This window comes from Leptonotus elevatus, chromosome 2 (assembly GCF_054856555.1).
Source record: "Leptonotus elevatus isolate MCC_2025b chromosome 2, RoL_Lele_1.0, whole genome shotgun sequence".
In the NCBI taxonomy this organism is placed as follows: domain Eukaryota; kingdom Metazoa; phylum Chordata; class Actinopteri; order Syngnathiformes; family Syngnathidae; genus Leptonotus; species Leptonotus elevatus.
Genome location: NC_141240.1, coordinates 35,953,930 through 35,979,733, shown reverse-complemented (window position 1 = coordinate 35,979,733; position 25,804 = coordinate 35,953,930). Strand labels below are relative to the sequence as shown.

Here is a 25,804-nt window from a genome sequence, read left to right as displayed (position 1 = left end):
CTTCTCGTCACCTCACACTTGGGAGAGGGCCACAGGGATCAGCTTTCCATCTTACAGTTGTTACTCTTGGCTCCAAGGAAAGAAAACTCAATGTGAAAGTCATAGAGGACAAAAGCTGGTTTGACCTTTGCTATGTGGGCATGACAAATTATTCTGTGTGTAGTGTATGCATGCTAATGTAATATCTATATGAGATGGGCAACTCGAGACATGACTTGGCTCGAGTCAGACTTGAGTCGCCAGTTTTTAGGACTTGTGACTTGTTTGGCGAAAACTTATGAAAGACTTGAATTTGACTTGGTGGTGAAGAGTCTCAACTTGACTGATTTGAATGACATTCGGTCTCTAGGGCTACAAGAGTTTCAAAGGGCTTTACAGGCCCACAGTTGACATATATTAAAATCATCCACTGATCTAAACCCCCCAACATGGCAGGAGCTCACAATATTATTAAGTTTAGATTTGATGATTTCATTTCCCAAAAAATCAGCAAAAAGAACGGCAGCATGTAAGTTTAGCAAGTCAAAGACTAAAGAAAAAAGACAAGTAAGCTAACATAATAGTTTAGCTAGCTTGATAGCTACGTTTCATACGGTTTTGTTAATTAAAAAGACAGCAAAGTAATACACTATACACAGACTCGTTTTTAAATAAACTATGGTGTTCATCTTGTCTTCTTTTTAAAATAGGTTTAAAGTTTCTTTTTTTAGACTTATCTTTTTTCCAGCAAAGAGAACAATTCTTATCTTGCAGACAGTTTCGGCTGTCCGGCCTTTGTCAGTGCTGTTAAATCCATTTTAAACCTGGTTGTGTAACCATTAAAACCTTTGTAATCATGCTAGTTCAGCTAACTTAATGCAAGTACAGATACTGAGTGGAATGTGAGAATATACGGTAAATTGTGAGTGAGCAAAACTTGGTTGCTTTACCCAAATAATGACTCCTTTTTGCTTGACATTTAGTGGAATCTCTTCTAGACTTGCTTATTTTTTCATTTTGTTTTTTTCCACGATAACTTGGGACATGCTTGAAAGTTGAAGGTTAATGACTTACCGGAACTCAAATTCTGTGAATTCAAACGTTCCTGAAAAGGAGAAGAGACATGCTAGAATCCTTGTGCTTGTTTCTGCCTGTCTCAAAATATGGTCAGTGGGAGGTCATCCACTCTGGCCTCACACTATGTACCTCACAGCACTCACAGAATAAATAACATTCACAACCAAGTGTAAGAAACCTGAATCTTCACTCAAACTGTGGCCTCGCGTGAAAGGCTGGTGGAGGCCAAGGGATCGTGGTGTGGCTTGGTGAGTGTTTACATGTGTGGTGGCTGCCTGCGTGTGTGTGTGTGTGTGTGTGTGTGTGGGTGTGTGTGTGTGTCTGTGGCTGGATCTTTGGACTGAGAACTGAAGAGGCTTCATGGCCCGGTGATTTTTACTGTGTTTTATTATTGTGAAGTTGGCGGTGTGAAATCCCCTGACCCTGAGAGTTGTTTTTATTACTGTAGGTTTCGTCCTTGCTGGTACATTGGCAACATTCCTCTGTTGCTCATGAGTTTAGAATGAGCTTTTATTGACAACAAAAGTTTATTTCTCAAGTCAGGCAGATGGCTTACTCGACCCGCTTCATCCTCTGGCCTGAGCGTTGCCTCCCTGGGGACAGTCTCATTGTCATTATGCCTTCTTATACCTACGATTATGCCACGCTAGGTCTGCTGTTTGATTGTTTTGATATAATGACCGTCACTGTTTGACTATTCACGCTTGAACGCTTATTGTGGACTCGGGACAAGATAGAGTTTATTAAGTCTCTCTACAAATCAATAGAAATTCATAAACACAGATTAACATTCTGAATAAAAATTAAGAGGGAGGATAGATCAATACCTTGCACTAAAATAAACCTGATTCTATCAAAATGTCCCCCGAGAGTAGCTTCTGCCGTACTCCTCACTGCTGGGAGCACCAGGCATGAGTCAGGGAAAGCACGCAGAAGGCGGCTGCAAGTAGCAAGTACAACTTTGACACTTTTGACACAAAAGTATATTAAAGAGCTTGGAAGAGCGAGGACAATGAAGTTAATTGAATTGGAGGGCATACAAATTCGGGAGTGAATGATTGAAAAAAAGCTGGAATTAATAGATTTAGCAGGAGGAGATAGAATTAGGAAAAGATAAGAATGACAATATTTTAAAGAAAGGAGTACTAAAGAAGGCGGAGATGATGGAAAGGATTGGACAAGAGAAAGACAAGCAATCACACAGAGGGGGCTCATTGGGGTACTCATTCAGCCAATGGCAGCCAAGCCATTCTTATATTAACATAATTAACAGATGGCGTTAGTGATTAGGTTACAAGCGATTCAAGAAGCAGGGGGGCTGTTAGGCTGCGCTTTCTGTCCGCCAGAAGAAGAAAAAAAGATGGCAAAAGACGGATGTCAGGGGAGAAAATTAAATCAACAACACCTACGCATATCTAAACACAGTACGTTGTCACAGCTGTACTACAGACACACACACTGCATGAATACACATACATATTAATAACCAAGACTCGTATTGGGAATTATTATCTCATACTCACTATACTAATTTTGTCAGCATTTTCAAATGCTGGCAATTCACATCGTATTAAAAAGTCACTCCTCATTTCATACCCAACTGCACATTCCTGGATGTCGGACAGTTACAATATCGATATTTGACGTTAGTGCGCTGTTACTATGCATTAAAAGGCATAATATATTGCAATATCAATATTTTGTCCTCATACACGAGTACAACTGCTGACTTAATAAATTCCACTATGACCTGCTATTCAAGGGGGTCTAAATTGGACCCATTTCCAAAGCTTTGTCTGCTCTAAATAGCTTTGATTTTCGAATAGAAACACGAGTGACTTCTTCACTGCTGGAACATTTGGAAGAACTTTTCAATTTACCATGGGATGTTGATTTTGCCCATTGGACCGCACCAACAAATTACATAGGTCCAGAAATTCCTTGGGGGCATCTTAATGCCCAATTCACACTGAATGCGTAACGGATGCGTAACGGCATCCGTACTGACGTCGCAAGGAATAGAAAGTGTTTTAAGTCTGCGTGTCAATTCACAGCAGCTGCGTATGCGGTGCGTATCGGAAGCTTTCTGCAAGGTTTCTATATTTACCTGATTCCTGAAGAAATTACACGAGCTGGACAGGAAGTCATGAATCAAGGTAGCAAAATAAAAAAAAAATGGGGGGGGGGGTGGCTGCTAGCTAACTACATAGGTTGACATGAGTCTGACATTTAAAGACAAAAAATTACCTCATAATAAATTAAACATGACAAAATAACACTATTTAAACACAAAACGTACTTACCCATGGTAGAAAAGCTGTGGTAGAAGTCCCAAAAATAATGTCTAAAAGGCATATCGATGTGAACGACAGGCAAGCGTGGCTATTGTTTACAAGTAGCGCTCTTTATACATGGTTGTTGTCACGTGAACCTCAACTCTCCAGGTTGAACCCCCGTGATCTTATGGTCTCTTGGACTTACGGACACGTACATCTCACACAGTGCATTCGGTGTGAATTGCGGTCCGTACGGATGCCGTGCGGAAACCGCTCCGCAGTCAGTGTAAATTGGCCGTTAGTACCTGAGAGCCTTTCTGGGCCAAACTGTGCCGCCATTACCCAACTCGCCATACTTTTACTTGTGTTCAGTATTTAGGTTGCAGAAAGTGTGCCATCCTCACCATAAAATGGAGTGGACATGTTACAAGGGGACATATGAGGAAGTCCATATTTTTTGAAGCACTCACGTTTTTGCCAGTGTTTCCCCTTTGTCCATGCTGCGCTTGTGATTGTTTGCAAAGTTTCCTATTTCCGGTTTTGTTAGAGCTCATCTGTTGTTTGTTGGTTGTGTCACGTCACGTCACTGCAAAGACTGAAAGACTTACGATAATATCAAATATGTTTGGTTATATTCCTAAGACTAGGAAAAGATTGATCTAAAACAGCTGAGATTGCTACCTTACACTAAATGATCGAGACGGGAGTGCACAGTAAAACTCAGTTTTTAGTCTGAGACTGTGAAAAGTTGTTAAATGTAGGTCATTGCTTTTGGTAATGTTTACGCCAGCAAGAAAGTCTTGCTAGCTCTGACTGCGCACCACTGATCTTCTCTGGCACACTATGGTCACACGTGCGGGGCAAAACAAGACGATGTAGTCTGGATCCCTGTTTTTATTTGTGTGCACTTGTGTGTTGCTTTGTGTTTGTCTGCCCTTTGGAGACATTAATACATCGATTGTCAGGCAATTTTTCACCTGTTTAATATTATATTGTATTAGTCACTTCGTGATGAGAACGTGTGTCTGTGTTTGTGTCTCTGTCTGTCTAATGCTTCTGCCAATGGCTTTGCTTTTTTTCTAGCGTAATAACAGCCGTGAGTTGTGTTGTCTGATAAGTCTGTGCGCCATGTGAATGAACAGTCAGACTATACGCTGGAGACAAACAGTTTGCCTGCAAGCATTCGTTACGTGTCCACATGTGTCTGTCCGTGTGGAAGATCATGTGTGTGTCTTCAAAGCAGTCTGTTTCTAATAAGTGTGGGACAGTGTCCAGCATGTTTCAGACAGCCCGGAATGTGTTTGGGCCGCGCGGTGCGTTTGTGTTCATGTGTCGTCGTTACCTCTGTGAATCTGTGTGTATGTGCGTGTTGGTGTCAGTTTGTCAGCTGATTGCCTTCCAGCCAATTTGAACGTGTCCTTGGCCCTTGCGTAATTGTAACAAGCCTTCTGACGGTTTGAAAATCAATCACAGGTCTTCAAACTCAGACCAAAAATTTTGACAGTGACTACCAGTTTCCTGGAACAATCTTCTCCCCTTTAAAAAAAAAAAAAAAAAAAACACCCCTCACATGGTTTCAATGACTTCTGCTCTGTCATCAGGCAAGTTGGCCTGTGATGATATCGCCCGCGGCTGCTTGGACAATATAAAATGGATTATTCAATCTTTGTGTCTATCCTTTTGGCTCCAAAGTTGTAGTGACTATTTGGTATTCACGGGCAGTTGCGGAGATTCATTAGTGGCTGATGAATAAATACTCACTGTTGGGTTTGCTTAAACTTGATGCCATCGGAAGTTTTACTATGCACAACTATCATTGTTCTTCTCTCAACACAATGTAATAAAAATCACGCTTTGAATGATTTTACAAAACAATGCCTAAAATGCTTGCTTATTGTTGTACAATATTTTCAAACCACATTACAGTAGTGTTGATTATAGTTGTTTGGAATTGTTTTAATCTGCTGTCCAAGAAGACTTTCACAAACTTTGTCGGGATTCTAAATTTTCAGAGAGGTTAGTATGTTAGGTTAACAGGACTTAGTGAAACCTTAGTGAAACGACTAAACAATGACTTTTTAAACACAATTTAACAAGTACAGTTGGGATAAAGAGAAACACAAATATGTAAAACATTTGTTACAGACTTAAATGATTATATTTTATGACAAAGTCAAATTTTAGGAAGCATTAGGCAACAAATGCTATTTTTCCAAGGTAATTAATTTTTAATTATGTTATTAAATATGCAATCAGATTAATGTGCAGAACATATTGCTTAATTAAAAATAAGTTGTTGTTTTTTTGTTTTTTGTGCATTGATGCATTTTATTTTCTGGGGATGCAAATGAGACTGATTTGGTGGAATAGCCCAGGCAATTAAAGTTAAACCGACACAAGCACAGTTACATCGGCCACCAATTTAGACTTTTCTGTGTATGTTTGCGAATTTGGACTGGTGGTGGAAGCACAGGGAGACAGCGTTGCATTGGGGACACCAGTTCCAACTGAAATTCCCAGAAGTCCCCAGTGGAATCAATGCAACCTTTAAGAGTGATGGCGTACGGTGTCCTGCTTGGCTCATTTTATGGTGTGGACATGGAAATGGAGAATCAATCAGAGCCATGATATCTTATTACTAACGTTAATTCACCCAGAGCGGTATGGATCCATGCATTAGGCTGACCCAGACTTGATTTAGAGCAGAGTAGATCTGATTGTGGAGACGACTGTGTGAGGCTGTGATAACTTTGTGTTTACGTGAAGGTTCGTTTACTTCATCGTGCACATGCAAAGTTATTACCAAACAAATTCTGCAGTGTTTCTTTCATCAAACGTAGTGGGAATTAGATGGAAAATTTAACTCAAGGGGATTCCTCAGTGCACCATATGCTGTTTGTCCATCTTCAACTGTGAACAGTCAAGACAAACCATTTCCAGACAGTGTACTCTCAAGTCTCTTGGATTTGGTCATGATTCATGAATGGCTCCTGGAAATATTTCCCAAAGAACAATATGTTGTATGTGAGGGACTGCACAAAACGCGGTCGTCCTAAAAGCATGTTTTATGCATCTGGCCTGTCACTCAGGGTGACTTGTTTTGCCTTTTGTTTAATGTTTTCTTCTAAGGGCCGCCATGTGCATGTGTGTGTTTAGTTGCTATTTTGGTGTCTCGTGTGTGTGTGCGTCTATGTGTTTGTGTGGGAGTTTTATCCTTAGAGAGATGAAAGGACCCAAGACCAGAGGCCACGGGCATAATTCCAAGTCCAAGAATGACTTTTTTTTATCACTTAACAAACTAAAACACGACTTTGATTTGTACTCACCACAGGGATTCAAAATCACTTCATGAGTAAATGTGCGACTGCAGTCGTAGCCTAAAAATTAAGGTCAAATTAAGCTTAACTACTTGAATACAAATTTATTAATTTCAAAATACGAGCCATTCAGGCAAGGATATCTGTTAAGGCCTTTAAAAGGCAATTTAAGGAAAGGGAAGGCAACTTTATTTATTTAGCACATATCATACACAAGTCAATGTGCTCCACACAACATCTAAAAAGCATAGGCAAGGCAAGTTTATTTGTATAGCACATACACAAGGCAACTCAATGTGCTTTACACAAGGAAAGACAACACTTATAAGCATTTGCAAACACAACAGTTAACAACATTCAGAAGCAAAGAAGAGAAAACAAAAGTAGGTTACAAAATTTACTAAAAGAACATACATTGACAATGTCAAAACATTAGACAGCAAACTTTAAAAACATTTCGTTTAAAAATAATAATAATAATTAAAAGGAAAAACATGATTTAAATGTTTTTAAAAGGCCTTAATCAGAGGTATGTGAAAAAAGCAAAGTTTTAAACCTGGAATTAAAAACCTGGGCTGACTTCACTTCTGTTGGCAGCTTATTCCATTTGTGCGTAGCATACCAGCTAAATGCAGCTTCACCATGTTCACTTCATTCTCTGGGTTCCATGAGTTGGCCCAAGTCTGTAGATTTCTGAGCCCTGCTGGGTATGTATTCAATCAGCATTTCTTGAATATATTCAGGACCCAAACCATTCAATGATTTATAGACCATGCATAATTTTGAAATCTATTATACAGCTGACTGGGAGCCAGTGTAAAGCCTTAAGGACTGGAGTGATATGTTCTGATCTAATAAACAGACAACTTTAGACATTTGCAGAACAAAGATTGCAAAAAAGCTTATTAAAATTACTAAAACAACATCCATTGACAACATTTAAGCACATTTGCAACTAAAGATTTAAAAACATTTAAAAGCAAAGGGAATAAATCATAAAAAACTTTCTGTAATTACTAAAGAAAACAAAAATATATTTTTTAATGTGTAGAAGAGAATTCTCACAAGGAAAGAAAAGCATATTTTTTTAAATGTAGATTTAAAAGCGTTTATAGTTGGGGCTGACTTCCAATTACATGCAACACAACAGCTAAATGCCGCTTCACCATGTTTGCTTTGACTAATTGACTGGAGTCCTGCAGACCTCAGAGCCCTACTGGGTTTCTATTCAATTAGCAATTCTTTCATGCAGTCAAGACCCAAACCAGTGATTTATACACCAGTAGCAGAATTCTAAAATCTAATTCTACAGCTGGGAGTCAGTGGAAAGTCTTAAGGGCTGGAGCAATGAATGCAGTTGCAAAGGAAAACAAGATTGTGACCCATATACTTTAAAACAGATTTAGAATCCTGAATCATTCCCTGGAATAGATGTAAAGAGAAAATGGTCGTCTTAGGCTAGTAATTTATTGCAAAGTAGTGTTTGTAATAACAATGATAATGTTAACAACCCCATTGCCTTCATGGCACCACCCCCCGACCCCAAGCTTAAATGACCCAGGCAGGGATGGGGTTTAGATGTAAAACTATTTAAAATCCATATCTGGGAATGATTTGGAATCTATCAATCACTGCATGTGTAATAAACTGTGGAAGGCTTAGACAGACTGGTCCATGAAAAGCCACTAATCCGCACACTTGAGATCACTGTTGCTCACATTTCAACACTAACAGTGGCTACACAAAATATAAACGTACTCACCATTTTATAGTCATAAATAGTTTTCTGATTATTGTTTGTACCATAACTGGCAGAATCAATTGAAGAGAGCGGTTGATTTCAGTCCAGCAGCTTTTACATGATCAAAACCATCAGTGTGGTATCTTGCCTTTCCAATGATGACACCAACATGTAGAAACTGTATGTACGGAAGAAGTAAAAACACATTTCTGCTGTGAATAAACTTTTGTTTTTCTCAAAATAGTACAGTACCAACACAATTATCATTTTTTTGGGCTTTAAACACCACCACAACAAAATATGTTTAAGATATGTTTCAGATGCAGACTTTCAGCTTGGATTCAATGGTATTTACAGCCAAACCAGATGAACAGTGTAAGAATTGCAACAATTTATAAATTGGTCTCTCACTTTTTAAGGGATCAAAAGTAATGAGAAAAATGAACCATACCAAATCAAACTTTCACTTTGTAATACTTAGTTGCTAATCTAATGCATCAACGACATCATCATATGCTCATTTTCATCTGGCTGTCCAATGGATTCTGACGCATTTGGGTGAATATGAAGCAGAAAATATTGCTTCAGAATTAATCCTGCTGCTTTTGTCAGCAGTCACATCATCAATAAAACCAAGGGAATCAGTTTCATTGGCATCCACACATGGAACAACTGAGCTACCAATTGTTGATGTTAATCCCCTCACATTAGAGCGTCATGCCCATGTCTCAATATTTATGAACCTGACAGTATATTCCAAACTATTGTGACTTACTGCCTCATTTACTTGTTGTTGATTTGGAGCCTCACAAGTGGTCCAAACTTTGTGGATGGTAGCTGGAAGATGATATTAAAGCAAGCGCCTGCTCACAAAGCTCAGCTGCAAGACTCACACAGACATGGCTGCATCCTCTCGTGTAATAAGAGAGGCCAATCAATACTGTCACATAGAAACACTGGAGCAAAGAAAGTGACGAAAGTGAAATTGACAGACAGGTGGGAGAGTAACAGGTTTAAAGTTAATTTACACTCCCCCTCTCTCATATTGCCTGGAGAAGACTCAGCTTGCTGAGCTCTGTACACGCGCGCACACACACTTTAGAGGTCATTTTAAAGGCATAGTTTGGGCCAATCAACCTGAAGTTGTATAGCCATAGTTGTGGCTGCTTGATTGAGAGTGACATTGACGCGATTATGACAGACAAACCAGATTAAGAACGACGTGCCACTGCCTCCCTTTCTGTCTCGGCGTCTTTTGCTCTTCTATGCTCTTGTACTCAGAGACTATGAAGGTACATGAAACACACACACACACACACACACACTTTGTTTGCTAATGATACCCAGTTGCAAAGACTCCTAACACAGTGGTCCCCAACCACCGGCCCGCGGACCGGTCCCGGGCCGTGGGCCATTTTGGATCGGGCCACGGCGGGACGCACAGTTGAAAGAATAAAAAAATCGTACTGTATTTCCGGTTAATTGATTAGCCGAGGCATAAGAATATTTTTCTTTGAAAAGTGACCGGATTCTCTCTCTTTACGACAGACTCTTGACGCATGTCAAGATGCTAAGTATCACAGTCGCGTAGCGCTGATGCTAATCGACAAGTTAGCAAAATGAGTAAAAAACTGACATATTTGGAAAGTTTCTTTGCAATGGAGAAAAGGTTCATGGACTTACAGCTACAGGTGATTCCCACGCATGATGGCTTGCTCTGTGGTGAGCGACTCTTAATTTAGCTTTATAGTGAGGTCATGGACTTTAGATTTGTTCTGTGGTTCCTTGTTATGTTGGCACATTTAAGGAGAGCACTGCTAATATAGTTACATAAAAATGTGGCCTCATATTTATTGTTATATCTACAAAATACCCCAGTTTTTGTGTTGCTCGTATCATTCATAAGCATAGTGACCCTTTTTGTTACCCTTGTTATGGTGTTTGTGCTGCTAGTACAGGGACATAAAAATACATAGTGAATTTGCGTTTGTTGAAGCTTTTTTATTAATCAACCTTCTCATAAAAATTTTTATATACACACACAGGATGTCCACCAACTTATTTTCTGGTTTGGTCACATGACATTCCACAAACTTCAGTTCATTTTCCACTCGCTGCCCTGGTGACTGTTAAGATGCTTTCTGGGAGTCAGACGCAGGATGTGGCAACTTTTGCGCACCTCAATCTCTGCCATTCTGACAGCGACAGTGCACCTTCGCATCCTTGTGCTATAATTGCTACGAGTATGAAACATATTTGGAATCAAACCTTTTTGCTTCACACGCGCTTGCTATGGCCCGTCTCCACAGGCCGCATAGACAGATGGCGAAAGATGGCAAATACCACCTGTTGATGCCTCACCCGAGGAAAGGGCCCCGAGTTTGGAGTCCATTGTTTGTTTGAGTAGTTTGACCGTCTCTGTGGGTGTTGGTGTCACCTTGAAAAAGAACAGGAACATCTGTGGTTACTGTTGCTTGTTGTTGCATCTTATTGTTTTATTGCAGTTTGTTTTTTTCAGCAGTTTTCCCTTTTTCATCCTTATTGTTAATTTGTTACTGACACATCAAATACTGACTTTCTTCATTTCTTTGTCATAAGTACATTCCAAAGTCTTACATAAATATATGTTCATACTATAATTTATATATAGTTGTAGGGTGTCTTGACCATATTTTGATTTCCACAAAAGAGGACACTTGGCCTGGCCTCAAGATACGTTAATGCTACTGAAAGCTTACTTAAAGATACCATACATTGTAACTATTTTAACGTATGCCTCCTCTATATGGGTTCTAAGCTCAAATTCTAAGAGCTAAAGCAGAGCTAAAATTCTAGGCTGCCGACACAGTTTAGGACATTAGAAGAAGAAGAAGAAGACCTAACTGTGATGAGGACGACTTGACGACTTAACTAAGGCCTTGCCCCGTCCAGACAGAAGCAAAGCTGGCTTCGTTCCTCAAACAAATCTCTTGTGTGTGTCTTAGAAGACTCTGAGGACGTTTAATGGCTGCAATGTATATGCCAAGTCTGGAGTGGCGCTGTAGCGCAGCCACAGGGAGTTAACAGAAAGCGTAGAAAAAGAAACAGCGAAGAAGACAAACACTTATTTTTTCTAACTTTATTGCAATCTACAGAACAAACATGGCTTTGCATGTATCAAAACAACATGAAAAAGACGAACACAGGAGACGTGACAATGGCAGGTGATTCAAGTACAACACCGTTTGTTGAACGTGGGAATAAAGAAGCAAAATATTTTGCTGCAAAAGCATAAGCAAGCTAAGGAGGCTGCGCAAAACGACTACGACCCGGCTATCCGCCATTGTTGTTGACAGACTGACGGTTCGCACGCAGTCACGTGAGAATTGGCACATACGTCATCAATCTGCGACAATGCGTCATCATCGACCTCAATACACCAACACTAATTAGACACACCTGGGAAAGGGAAGAGTCGAAGACACTCACAGGTGGATGTGATTACACAACGAGACGAAAACAAAACACTAAACACTCAGACAACAAAGAACATGAACACCCAAAATCAAACAAAAACCCAACCCCACAGAACCGTAACGTGACAGGTGCCAGCTTCTTTGCAATACGTCTGAATCATGTGTGTGTGTTTCTGGGTATTAATTCAGCCCGACATACCAAAAGACAATTGCTGGTTGTGTTCATATAATTTCAGAGTTTTCTCCTCACCACTTCCCCTAAATTTTGTTTGTATCGGTGGATAGATTATCTTAATGAAGTCCGCACCACCCCAGTCTGACCAGCACAGCCCTTGCTGCGCATCCTTTATCCATTTGCACCGCAGAGGGGGCACAGAGATAAACATTTTCTTCTGGGCTTGCACAAGTTTTCGTGTACATTAGATCAGAAGTCAATGTAAGAAAAACAATATGTATTCGGAAGGTAACACAGTCCTTTTTGAGTAACATTGATCCCATGGTGATTGACCTCTGATCCCTGACTCTTTTAGCTGGCCCTTAGGGAATCAACCAATATGCGCCATCAGCCCAGTCCAATCTAATTGCCGCTGCACATAATACCACTAAGTGCTATTAACTTGCCATCAGCTTATAGACTAGTTTGCGGCAACACGTACACATACATACACTATATTGTAGCCAACTGACGTGCAACTTTGAGATAAATATCAACATGCTATTAAGGCTGCACTTTTCCTGATACTTGTGTGGGTGTGTGTGTGTTTTAGGGAAAAGCACAGAGGGCAAGGTAGATAAATGTTGACACCCTACCAATTATACAGCTACACTTTCCTTGAGGTTAAACATCTCAGTCATACATCACCATCGTCTCAGCACAACATAACTCCAAAAGAGCTTTCATTGATTTGTCATAAGGGAAGACAGAAGCGAGTGTTGGCATCGCCAGGGTGATTTCTGTACTCACCCTAAACATCTAATGTGTGTTTTTATAGCCAAATTCCAAGACAGTAATCTCTCCCAATGTTCTCGAGCATCTCTATTAGAGTTCCGTTCCCCTTGAGGGATGGAGTGGAAGGACCCCATTTTGTATCTCTTCAGTGATCCATCTGCAAGTGGTCAATACGGAATGATTGACCATGAATGTATGCTGTGTTGTGCTGGGTTTATTTTTTACAAGCACACACACACCGACACAGACTAGCAAAATGCTGCTGAGGAGGAGGGTGCGTGTTCCGAGAATTACAAATGTGTGTGTATGTACTGTAGGTCCGTGCATGCGAGCTCTTTCATCGCGGCCTCTCCCCGGGGACGGGCGTCATAGTGGGCATGCACCCGGTCCAGACCTTCTTTGATAGTTTTCTCTAATTGGTCTGAGTCACTGTCTCGTGGGAGAACTAATTAAAACAAGGTGTTGAAGGGGGGAATAACCAAATAATCTTGATGGTGTTTTTGTGTGGTCGGCTGCATGTGATCCCTTGTCGTATTCATGTGAGACCACGGTTCACAGAAGCTGCAGTTGGTTAGAAAATTATTCTATGTTCTTGTGGAAATCATCATATATGATAGCATGTGTTTTTTATATGTGTTATGTTTTATTTTGCATCCAAAAGTAATGCTTTTTGTGGTGTGTATACTGGCACTTGCATATACTGTACTATATTAGTTGTTTCTGGCTCTGTTTCATTGTAAAGTCATACTCTAGTACCAGCATAGCATTTTTTTTTTCTTTTTGTATTAACAGACTAAATTTTTTATTAAGGAGAATTTTTTATTTTTTTTTTAAATAAAGCGATGAGAAGATTAGGAGTATACGTGTGAGTCAGGCCCGGTCAGCAATCTGGACATTCTAACAAATTCCCACCGGGCCGGCTGCTACTCCAGCCCACGCGTTAATTCTTTTCGGTCTGCGGATCCATTTTGATATCAGTAAATAAAGAGCGGCCATAACATATGAAACTAATTATCATTATTGAATTGATTGCCCATTTTATGTTCTCATACTTGCTCAAATAAACACTGATTGCGGTCTTGTAAGGGCATTCAGTTGTAAATTTGATTTTTGATCAAATGCAATATGAATACCATTGGAGGGAATGGAATCTATTTTACATGTATACACTAATAACAAAAATTGTGTATGTTCTAGGGGTGTCAGATGAGTCGTCAGATGAGAAGTTTCATACTTTTGTTAACAAAAAAGTGTGTGTGTGTGTGTGTGTGTGGGGGGGGTTAAACTAATAGAAATATGGCTGCATCTTTTGGTCATTGATACAGTTATTTCATAATAATTCATCAAATTGAGTTAAAATTAATGTACTGTATTGTAAAAAACAAGTGTGATATTGATTTGTGTTGAGGTCCTTTTTTTCTGCCACTAGATGGCATAATTGCATTTGTAAAACATTAGTGACAGCTCAGTGCATTTTTCTTTTCATATTTAGAGCTTTGACATGAAGTAACTTGTAAAATTCTTCACGTTTTTAGAATTGTAAAATACAACTTGATCCCAGTCTCCACAAATATATGCATTATTATTTAATTTATTACTACTAAATGTTGACATGGGCATGTCTGCTGCGTTGCAAATGGAATCCCCCCTTTACAGGCTTTCCAAGTAAGGGGCAGACATTAATCACGCGTGAAAAAAAAAGTGCTGGTTAAAGGAGGTTTTTATTAACTCAAAATCAACACTAATTTTGACACCCCTAGTTCGTAAAAACGTGAAACGAAGTGGGTCTGTCTGAGCCCTGAAAATTTATCCCAATCTGGTGTGAGGAGTGTTGGTGCTGCACCTTTTTGTCATGACATCTTGTTCAATTTGTTCTCTTCTTCTTCTACATCTTCCCCTCCCTCATTTCCTTTTTTCCATCACTGGCCATCTCCATTTACTTATTGAGCTGTTCTGTCATTGATCTGTCCATCGACTGGCCCTCTGATCCATCCTCCATCTGTCTGCCGCTGACAGACTTTTAATTGATGAGGGAGCAGGTCAAATTAAGCAATTAGGCCAAGTGGCGGAAAAAGAGACAGAGCGGCATGTCTTTTCCAGGTAGACGGAGCATGCGGAGGAGGAATAGAAGGAGGAGGAGGGCGGAGTGAGGATGCTGTGAAGGATAATGAATGCGGGAGGCATAGGCAGATGCCGAGTGTTTACGCTTTTTCATTTTGGAATTTGAATGAATTTTTCATAGCTATTCATAAAAAATCCATCAATATTTCACCTGGGGAGAGTGAAGAAGAAAGAGAGGGAGAGGTGGAACCTTACGGAATGAATTGTCATGAAAGTCCATTGAAGCAAACCAAGTCGCTGAAGAAGAAGGAGAAAGAGAGAGGAGGGATGTTTATGCCGAGGAGACAAACACCTAACTGTAAACCGGGGTAGCAGTGTAGGAGGCAGCGGGGTGGGGGTGTCGGGGATGTGAACAACCTAAATGTCTGGGTGAGAATAAGACCGACGACTGCTGTGGCTTCAGTCGGAAGGTGTGGGTTTGTGCGTAACATCGTTTTCAGTCTGCACCATCTACCACCTCTAACAGTAACAGAAGGAGTAGGCTTGTGTTAATTTTCACTTTGTCAAACTCCATTATGTGAAAAAGAAAAAAACAACAAATAGCAGTCTGAGCCGTCCCATTAACATACAGCACACCCTAACACTCTCGATGACATTTCTGGTGTCGCGTTTGTTTCTTCCGCAAGAGCCCACCTGTGAGTCTGAAATGCATAATCCTACAAGTATTTTAAAACAGTGGTCCCCAATCACCGGGCCAGGCCGCACAGTTGAAAAAAGAAAAAAAACTTACTGTTCTTAAGATTTATATGTTAAGTGGGTGGAGGGTGGTATCTGGTTGGTGTTGGGTTTCACTTCACTTTCGCTTCATCTTTCTTTCCTTTGGTCCTTCCTCTGGTCTCCTGACAACTTCACGACTCTGGCGGGACTCTGAAGTATCCGGTTAAGGTAAAGGCTCTTGGATTTATAACAGGTTTCAGATGAATTAAAAAACACAAACTTGCACGCGCGCGCGCACGCACACACACACACACACACACACACACACACACACACACACACACACACACACACACACACACACACACACACACACACACACACACACACACACACACACAGATTTATTTCTTATCCCAGGCTAAAAAAAGATTTTATTTTGAAAAGTTACAGCCATCTATGACTCTTGACATATGTCAACATGCTAATTATCTCAGTCGCGTAGCACTGATACCAAATCTACAAGCTACACGACATGCGCTACGGCGACGAGTGATTCACACGTCCGAGTTCTGCTCTGCACAATATCGGGCGAGCGACTCTTGATTTAATGTTATGGTGATTTATTCATGGACTTTATTTGTTCTGTGGTGCTTACTGCATTGTTATGTTGGGGAATTTCAGGTGGACACACCTAATATAGTTACATAAAAATATGGCTTCACGCTTATTGTTATATCTCCAAAATATCTCAAAGTACCCCTTTTAATAGTGTTTGTGCTAACACACATATAGATAGATAAAAGTACACATATTTGTTGTTGTAGCATTTTCTTAATCAGTACCCAACCCCAACCCACCAGTTCCTTGTCCGCGAAAGTTGTGGACTTGTATAAACCAATCCGTGGTGAGGAAAAAGGTTGGAGACCGCTGTTTTAAAGGGACAGCAACGTGAAATATCTACTTTTTGGAGCGTTTAGCCCTGTTAAAAGGCCTCACCAAAAACATCACCGAAGTGGTGTTTTCCTCCATTCGCCCATCTATGAGAAATTCTAGGTCATTCTGCTCTCCAAGCAACAGTCCCTCTCAACCTGAGAAAACGAGCTGTTGGAACTTTTTGATGTCATTAGTGCGGACTAAACGCACGCCCACTTTCTCTGAGACCTCCATGGGATAGTGACAAAAGTAGCCTTTATCAGTAAACATTCTGTCCAAATGAATTCAAAGCAATCAATTAACCTTCACATTTGCAATGCCAAAGTGCAATGACAATTGCCCATCTTAAAATCCCAGAAAGGTTTCTGCCTGACATTTGTGTAAACTACAAGTAAAACTTTTTGCACTGTTGAACCTAACTGAACGACTGGTGTAGTGGTTAGCGTACTCACTGTTTTTTTTCATCTTTCTTTTCTTTCTTTCTTCACCCCCTCCTCCCTACGGTTTCTTGCAGCAAGGAGCCGTTTTGTTTCAAATGTTTATTGAAGAATTGAACATCCATCCAATTTCCACATGTAGAGAGGACGCAGTTGTACTACAACGGCTTGCTAGTCTTGCGTGGCCACACAGCGCTCCTTGGCAGCAGCCGGCTCAGACGAGAATGGCGCGGCAACCACACGGGGAGAGGCGGGGTTTTTACTGAACCGGGTGTTTTACTTCCACGTTAGAAAAATAGCCACCGAAATACCTAATATTGCATAAAAAATTACATCGCCATGGTGTCAAAGGTGAGATTTAATCATTATATGCCTATAGTTAACTGTGAAATGGTTTAAAATTCTGTGATGTAATCCCTTTAAAACATGCAAACTAGGTGACTCCTGATGGAAACGTCCCACACTGTAACCAATTAAAAATGATTAAATATTATCATACTCCTGCTAAAGATGAGAACTGATCCGGTCACTGCACACACCGGTGATCAGTGACTAGGCTTGACCTCGGTCCTCGCCGGACTGCACTACTAAATCTACCTCAGGGAGCTAATGTGTGGTGTCATTTGCATAAATTTATGCCAGCAGGCGGGTCACTCATCTGTCCACAGGTAGTCAATTAAATATCTAATTAAGTGGGGAGGAGTTTGAATAATGTAGAAGTATTGACTGTTGGGGTCGAACGGGTGGGAGGGCTGATGGCTGCGTCTAAATCAGCGCTGCGGCACTTGGGAAGCTGACTCCACTAGGTGAATATTTGTCCTACTGAGCAAACACAGAGCCCGCAAGGTTACTCAGTACATACAGTAGCTCGCAAAAGTGAGTACACCGATGGCACTGATGGCGAAAACCCTGACAACAAAAGTGACTACACTCCTAAGTGAAAATGTCCAAATTAAGCACAATTAGTCATTTTCCCTCTCCGGTGTCATGTGACTGGTACTTAACATTACATGACAGCGATACTCTTTTGGATATTCTTCTGAGTGCGACAACAATCTAGCTCTGATTACCCAACACAACTGCAACTGCACAACAAAGGAGGAAGGATTTTGTAAATAATCAGCATCTCTTTTAAGCTTTATCTAAAGTGTTTGGTTTTGTCTTAGCATCAGAAATATATAAAAATCGATATTGTAGTGTTGCCGTATGGGGTTGTTTGGCCACATACATTTTGTTTCCAAACATTTTTGATTTCTGAACTTTTATTCCTCGTTTGATAGTCAAATTCTATACTATGTTGAGACAACTTGATATTAATGCCAAAGGTGGGCATTCTTTCAGTACTGACGGGCTGTCCGTCAGTCCGTCACTGACGGACACTCGTTTTGCTGACAAATGACAACAAACAAAAGAAAATGATGGCTTAAACCGTGACAAGTGGGTTTTCATCAGTGTAGTCGTCACTAACTGGGTCAAGTGCCGACCGGTCTCTCAGTCCGTCATTGACAGACGCCCGTTTTTGTTGATGATTGACGAAATGCCCACCTCTGTCTATCGGTCCTAATATAGTTGTGACAAAGTGATGACGGAAACGTGGTTCAAACAAAATGACAGACTGACGAAGCAGCAACATTTTGTAAAATGCCCACCTCTGATTAATACAACAAATACTTGACTGAAATTATGACAACCTCTTGCACTAAAGTGAGAACATTTCAAGTGGCATTTTTAATGTAAAGTGAGAGTTTTTGTTTGCTGTTCTATGGTGAGAAATTGCACAAGATTGTTATCAGTTCCTGTGTGCGAGTATAAAAACAGATGGTTTACATCTGTACGGCTAAAATGAAATCTACATAAATGTTTCATAACTCTTCCTATCTTGATTAATACCAAATGGTGCCAAAGCATTGTGACACTTTGTGCTAACCATTTCACCAAATCCCCCACTTCCTACCTTTAATTACAGTACGTGTAAAACAGTAGCAGACACAACAATCAACTGTGAGCATTTTGCCGCCAACAGGTGCTATAAAACATATTTTCTATGTGTTTATAAGCAAGTTGCCAACACTACGTGTCAATTTTTAGTGTCAGTGCCAATTCTTAACTCTGTTTTAAAGTAACCGTAACCACAGATTTGTTCCAGTTTATTTGGCCTCACGGTGGTTTGCGCACCAAAATGTTGTTTTGATGGCAGTGAAACCACAGATGGATGATAAAAGATGACAGCACTTGATTGCCCATGTGTTGTAACAGAGAACAGCAACAGAATTCTTTGGAGGTCTTCCGGCATAATGGGCTTTCTTTGAGTAGTGTGGGTAGTGGAAAATGATGAGATAAAAATCAGCCAAGAGCAGCACATATACCGTCTGAAGCAATCATGAGCAAAAACACCCTCAACACAAATCTGACTTGCGTATAAGCAACAAGGTCAAGGCAATAGTTAAAACTTTATACACATGTAATTATCACTATTAAAAATGCATGACAGGCTTTATGAGTAACCATATACAATCAGGCCTTGACATACAAGTGACTTGACTTACACGTTTTTCAAAATATGATGGACAATTTTATGCTTTCATTTGTAGCACTTTGGCAAAAAGTGAACAATTCTTTAATCTGTTTATCGTCACTACTGGTTGTCAAACTAAACATAAAGAGTATTACATGTGCACTTAAAACTATACAGATTTATTTAGACAAGTTTGGTTAGCTTAATGCTAACAATCAACGCAAAAACTCAATTGAAAGACTAACAAATAGCATTGATGTCGCATGTTCAAATATCCGAGCAAGCAATACTCGTAGACGTAACAATACTCACATTCTTTCTCCTCTGCAAAGAACAACTAATATTACTGCTGCTTTTAGACCCTTTACCTACATAGTAGTCGACTTGTGACTGTTGTGATGGTATGTCGTGTAATTTCTTTATTATTATAATCCCTTCATACTAACTATGTTGAGCAAAAATGGAAAGTGGTTATGTGAATATGTGCAATATGGCTTCACATGTATCACGGAACGCATGGTTTTCCACAGGGTTCAATTCTGGGGCCTCTGCTGTTTTCATTGTATTGAAAGTTGTTTTAAAATGCTCTATATGAGTTGAGGGATGGTAGCCAGAGTCAATTCTAGTCCAGCACAACTAGCTATCTAGCAAAACTAAAGGAGCGCTTCCTCTTTAGCTGCACCGCTTTTGAATTCAAAATGAAGAGAGCCAGATTCGCTCCACTGTTCATTTTGTTCACCAATAAACCCTCATTTTATTTTTTCTATGCAGAAGGGTTCGGTGAATGCACATCGGAAACTGGTGGGATTCAGTTCCTCCAATAAGGTTAAGAACCACTGACATATAGAATTAAATGTAATCACCTAATCAGTCGAAAACTAAGTTGACGTACTTGACCAGTGCACAAAATCCATAAAATCCAGTTCATTCCCAGCTGCACACTATGTGGAAATAACTGCGTTTGAAGTGTTTTGTTAATGTGCTTTGTGTTTTGAGGCCGAAAATGTGACTGATGGGCATATGGTGAGCATGGTGCTGTGACACAGCTGACTGCCTCTGACATGACACACAAGACTTGGCCTGGGGCACACGAGTGCAGCGGAGAGTCCCTCATTCCTTCCAGTAAGTGTCTGCGCGTTTGTTGCTTTCTTTGTCTTGTTTCTTTTCTATAAATGCAGATTAGGCCGCATGAATCAGGATTAGTCGGACTTCCGCGCTCTTCTGCCTCCACGCCCCTAAAATATTCAATCTCTCCCTCACAACCCCCGCCCTTACCCCTCGCATCCCACCGGCTCTCTCCAGATGTGTTAATCAGTACTCCCTGTTAACACATGATTCACCCCATATGTCTTCCGCAGCACACATGAGAGCTCAGGTTGGGAGTATATGCGTGTTTGTTCACATGAGCAAGTGCAACTTTGATGTCTTTTATTGTATTCGCTCTATTCTTATGGGCTTGTGTGTTTGTGTGTGTGCTTGAAAATCCAGCAGGCCTCCTCGGGCTTTCTCCAAAGGGCGGCTGCTGTCTGCTCAAATCAACCTCCTCTCCCCATGAGTGAGCACACTAATCCATTTGAGTATCTGAGCACATGTTGTGTGTGTGCGTGCGCATCGATGTGTCTGTGTCGGTGCGCATGTGTACGTAAGCATGCTAATCCAGGGGAGGGCCCTGCCTAACACTCCATGAAAACACTCCATTCAACAGCAATTACAGGCAGGGGCCCTGGGCCCTGCACTACACATCCACTGGGAGAGGGAGACAAAGGGGGGTGGAGGCAAGGAAGATCTGAGGCTTCCACAGGGACGAGGGGCGGGATTCTTCTGTAGGGGAACAACCGTGCTCCTCAGACTGTGCAAATGCTCATTCAAACTTTGGTGAGATGATTCATAGTGCGTGGTTGTTTTATTTCGGCCCATAAATGCAGGATCCATCATCGATACCAAATGGCTCGGCGCTTCAAAGAGAGATGTGTACCAGAATCAGTGGGATATAGTCGCGGTTGTGCCTTAGCAGTCTGGAAAGGGTCTCTGTGGAGCTTGACATCTTTCTGCCATTAGTGTATGCAGACAGAAAGGATTCACGCCTGCCTCACTGCCCCTCAGTGTTTTCTGTATTTTGTACAAACATCCTGTATTGTGTTTGCTTGGTCATGTAATCCACTGTGAGCATCCTTGTAACACACTTCACCTACAAGACAAGCAACGAGACAGGGCAAAAAAAAACCCCAAAAAAACCATGTATTTTTATTTTATTTTTTACATTTTCTTATTTTTTCCTTATGCTTGATTCTTTTCCTGGTACTGATGAACAGAGTCAACACAGTCCAGAGGTTAATCAGCCAAGGATCTTGAATCACTTTTACTTATAACAAAGAGGGTTAACTTTCATTAGTGTTTGTCATTAATAGCGGGGGTGTGCATCTCTCCAATAAAGGACAATTCAGTATGTATCTTGTCTTATCCCGATACAACTTTTTCACTTCCGATACGATATCGATATTGCAGCCTAGAGTACTGTCCTATATCGATCCAATACAATATCAGTAGGAATAATACATGCTTTTATTTTTTTGGTATGAAATATTAGAAGAGACTAATTGCCATCAACAGTCGGTGTGAGAAAATATTGAACAATTATTCCAAGCATTTGGATTTAATTCAACAGACAGAAGTCAGATAGGATGTTGACTCCAATCACTTAACTCAAGTCAATATTTATAGAGCACTTTAAAACCACCGCAGCAGATACAATAAAAACAGCAGAGGCCCTAGAATTGAACCCTGTGGAACACCATACGTTCCATTATACATTTGAATTCATTTCCCACATATCCGTCCGACCACTTTCTTTTTTCCTCAGCATAGCTAGTAGGGATGTAATGATATCCAAACATTACAATACGATATTATCACAATATGAAGGTCACGATACGGTAATTATCACGATATCGTGGGGGGGTTGGCGATATATAAAAAGGTCACAATATTGTTAAAAACAAAGATCTTATACCTTATAAACCCAGGGTGCTAGAACTGCACATATGGAAATCAACCTGACTTGTGCTGCTTTTAATATCGTGAAATGACCGTGACAATATTGTGGCAGTTTTAATATTGCTGTTATCGTTATATCCCTATTATATAGTATGAAGGAAATTACACGTACAATCACAACAGCCACAAGTTGACTACTGAGCACAGCAAATTCCCTGAAGCACAGATATGCAGAGCAATGTAGCGTAATCACCTGCAGTAGGGCATGTCACAAATCATTTGAGTCGGGTGTGTGTCTTGGCGTCTGCTGAACCCCTGAGACTGAGTCACCGAAACCCTGGGGTTCGATCGAACCCGAGTTAAGAACCACTGCCTTCAAGCGTTGTCATGCAATAAGTTATGGTGACCAACATTGTGACAAACTCAATACTTACATGCCGACAAAGTGACTGTGGGAAAGAATCTGTTTTGACATCGGTTAACAAAAGCCATATGAACGCTGAGGACGGGGTCGAAAGTCAGTCAGCAGACTCTCTTTTGACTTTCTTCCAACGCTCAAAGGTTTGGCTTTATCTTTTATGTTATTCATTGGCCATTATTTGGCGACTAGGGGATGTTTGATTGCGCTATGTAAAGAAAATGACAGAAGTTAATCACCAGCTATTACAAGTCTGAATCCTGAAAAAGAAGGAATGTATATTAAAGGTCGAGGGTTGAGTGCTGTTAAAGAGGTTCAAACGTTATGAAGCATAAAAGTGCACGAACACAAAAAGCATGCGCTCTATAGGGCAGCGAGCGTGTGTGCGTAAGTGCTAATGCATGAAACAATGCTTTCTGCCAAACAGTGAAGTGGTGCTGCACGAATACACACAATCAACTGTTTTCATTAACGCATGCTGGACAGACACGCAACTCTCCATGCATAACCAATAGTGCAGCCAAGCAGTGGCGCCTTCAAATCATTGCCATGGGCCATAACCTTGAAAACTCCAGTTGAAAACATTTCCCCCACTTCTTTATTGCTATTTATGTTGACAGCACCTTGGCTGCTCAGCGCACTCCATCTATCAAAGCTTTGCCGCCTGTTTCAAAACTGCCTCTGTGGCTCTTAGAGAAACAAAAAAGTGCCTTTAAACATGAATGAAACGCCGTTGCTTTTGAACTCGTAGGTCCCTTGAACTACCTTCCTCCCTTCTTCTGTCTTTACTTGCCACCTTTAATTTTTAATGCTGGATCCTGAATAGGTTTGTAATAAAGAAAAGGTACAGTAAGTAGCATGAAATATTGATTTTGTACATTTCCTTATGAATTTTTATTCTTTGGAATGATTAAATGTTTTATATTTGCCACACTTGGGAGATTATGGAATGAATCCTTCTCTGTTTGTGTGTGAGGACACAACTGGTGTTCCCAATTTGGGGGAATGAATAATGCAGCCCGTGAATGCGAATGTGTGTATCCACCTTCCTCAGCTCGTTACGACACAATTGTCTCTTTTCCCCGCCAGACAGCATCAAGATGAGGTCTGTTGACAGCCAAATAGGATATGGAGAACGCGTATAAAGGCGGAGTGTATACATGCTTTGGAAGTGTGTGCTCGGGGCAAGCTGTGAAGCCATAATTAACACAACGGTGCGATTAGCCATGCAGACCGGTGGCCACAGGCTCCCTTAAGACAAACATGCAGTTTGATGAGATGAACATTTCAATGATAAAACACATTTCTCTCTCCTTTTATTGTGTGTGCAGTTCTGGTTGGGAAGAAGTCTCAGTGCAGTCTTTAGTTGATTTTCAAGCACCATCTTACATCTGTCTCACATCCCTTTAGCCCCGCCAGGAGACACATTACTCCCCCACTGGCACTTTTTGTCACGCTGGGCCAAATTGTGCAGCACAGATTTTGGCTTTGTGTTACCAGTTTAAACACACGGAGGGTTTTAGTGTGTCACGCTGGCGATGGACTGTCTGCTGTGGCGCAACATGAACCACACCTGCCTGCAAGTGGACAGTGGGAGCAGTTTTAAAAAATAATTGTGAATGAATAATTCTGCATTGTTTTTGTGGTGCTCTCAGCCGCGATGATGTCTGGAGACGTGTCGTGATGGAAAAGTCAAATTCTGTCATGTTGCGATGAATCCTTGGGCCAAACCGAGCTGAAGCAGCCAGCATCTTTGTATGGAAAAACACTCTTAGTGTCATAACCGCAAACACAAACACAAGTTGTGTGTCACTTAAGCGCATACGCAACACAAAGTCACATGGAAATCACGTTGCGGTACAAATTGTAGCAGATATGTTGGGGCAAAGGTCTTGAATAAAACACATATATGGAATACCACAAATAAAGCCATTTGATTGGACAATGAGTGCCATTATACAGTAGCAACAATTGCACAAAAATGGCAATCTATCAAAATACTGTCTGGTTGGAATGGCCACTTCAACATGAGTGCAACCCACAAATAATTTTGAAAATAGTAAGATGGCTTTCAGCAAAAATAAGTTGTTTGTGTCGGGGGGGGGGGGGATAAGCCTTTTTGTGTTTCTGTGTGATATCGCCTATAGAAAAAAAAAGTCTTCAAACTTGATTATTTCTCAGCATATCTCCTCGACCCTTTTGTTTCATCTGCTACTCTGGGAATCTCTTCTCTGATTGGCTGACAAATTTCAGTTAAAAATATCTACCAATAATATGCGATTAAGATATCCTTGAGTCAAAAGGCAGTTTGCCAACTAGCCCAAGTAAGCTGGCTAGCGAAAGCGTTTAAATGTTGCAATACATGGCAGAGTGAGAGAAAAAAAACAAAACACAGTCAGCAGTTTGTTATCGGTCAGTTAATATAAAACGACATAATCGGAACTGTACAGGAAGGACACCAAAGCGACTGTTGACACACTCGTATTTTACTGTTTACGCTGATAATACAAGCAGGCCTTTTAAGCAAATACCTGGTTAAATAAAATATATATTTGTTGTCGCTTGCTGTCAACCAATAAATGGTGCGTAGAGTTGTTGTATGAAAACAATATCAAGTCATGATGACGTAACCTAAATTTCATAGCTGCAATTCGGTCGCTAACGTCAAGATGCACTATACAGTAGAACATCATTCCCTCTCCTCTGATATTACTCAATTATAGGCAATCGGTAAGATATTCAGCCCCTGGTTTTAGACTTCCCCAAGATAAATTTGTCACTAATATAAATCCTTAAAAGGCAGATGCCAGCATACATTATGACACAATGGTAAAAGTCACATCTTGGTGAACCGCGGCACGAGGTTGGAAGCGCATGGTGTGGCGACTGCGTGTTAAAATGAATCTGAAGTTTGAATGGGATCGATGCTTGT

The 25,804-nt window shown here is 40.7% G+C and overlaps 1 long non-coding RNA gene across 2 annotated transcripts in view; it reads left to right on the top strand.

The window, feature by feature from the left end:
- Positions 1–25,804, top strand: part of LOC147179803 (uncharacterized) — a 235,117-nt gene that overhangs the window by 117,582 nt on the left and 91,731 nt on the right. The window contains exons 4-5 of one of the 2 annotated variants that reach the window (XR_015094157.1): positions 20,457–20,582; positions 20,949–21,200. The exons of the other annotated variant lie outside the window; for it this stretch is intronic. This is a non-coding gene — a long non-coding RNA (uncharacterized LOC147179803). Of the gene's footprint in view, positions 1–20,456; positions 20,583–20,948; positions 21,201–25,804 lie in introns of those variants that run through there. 2 annotated transcript variants of the gene reach the window in all.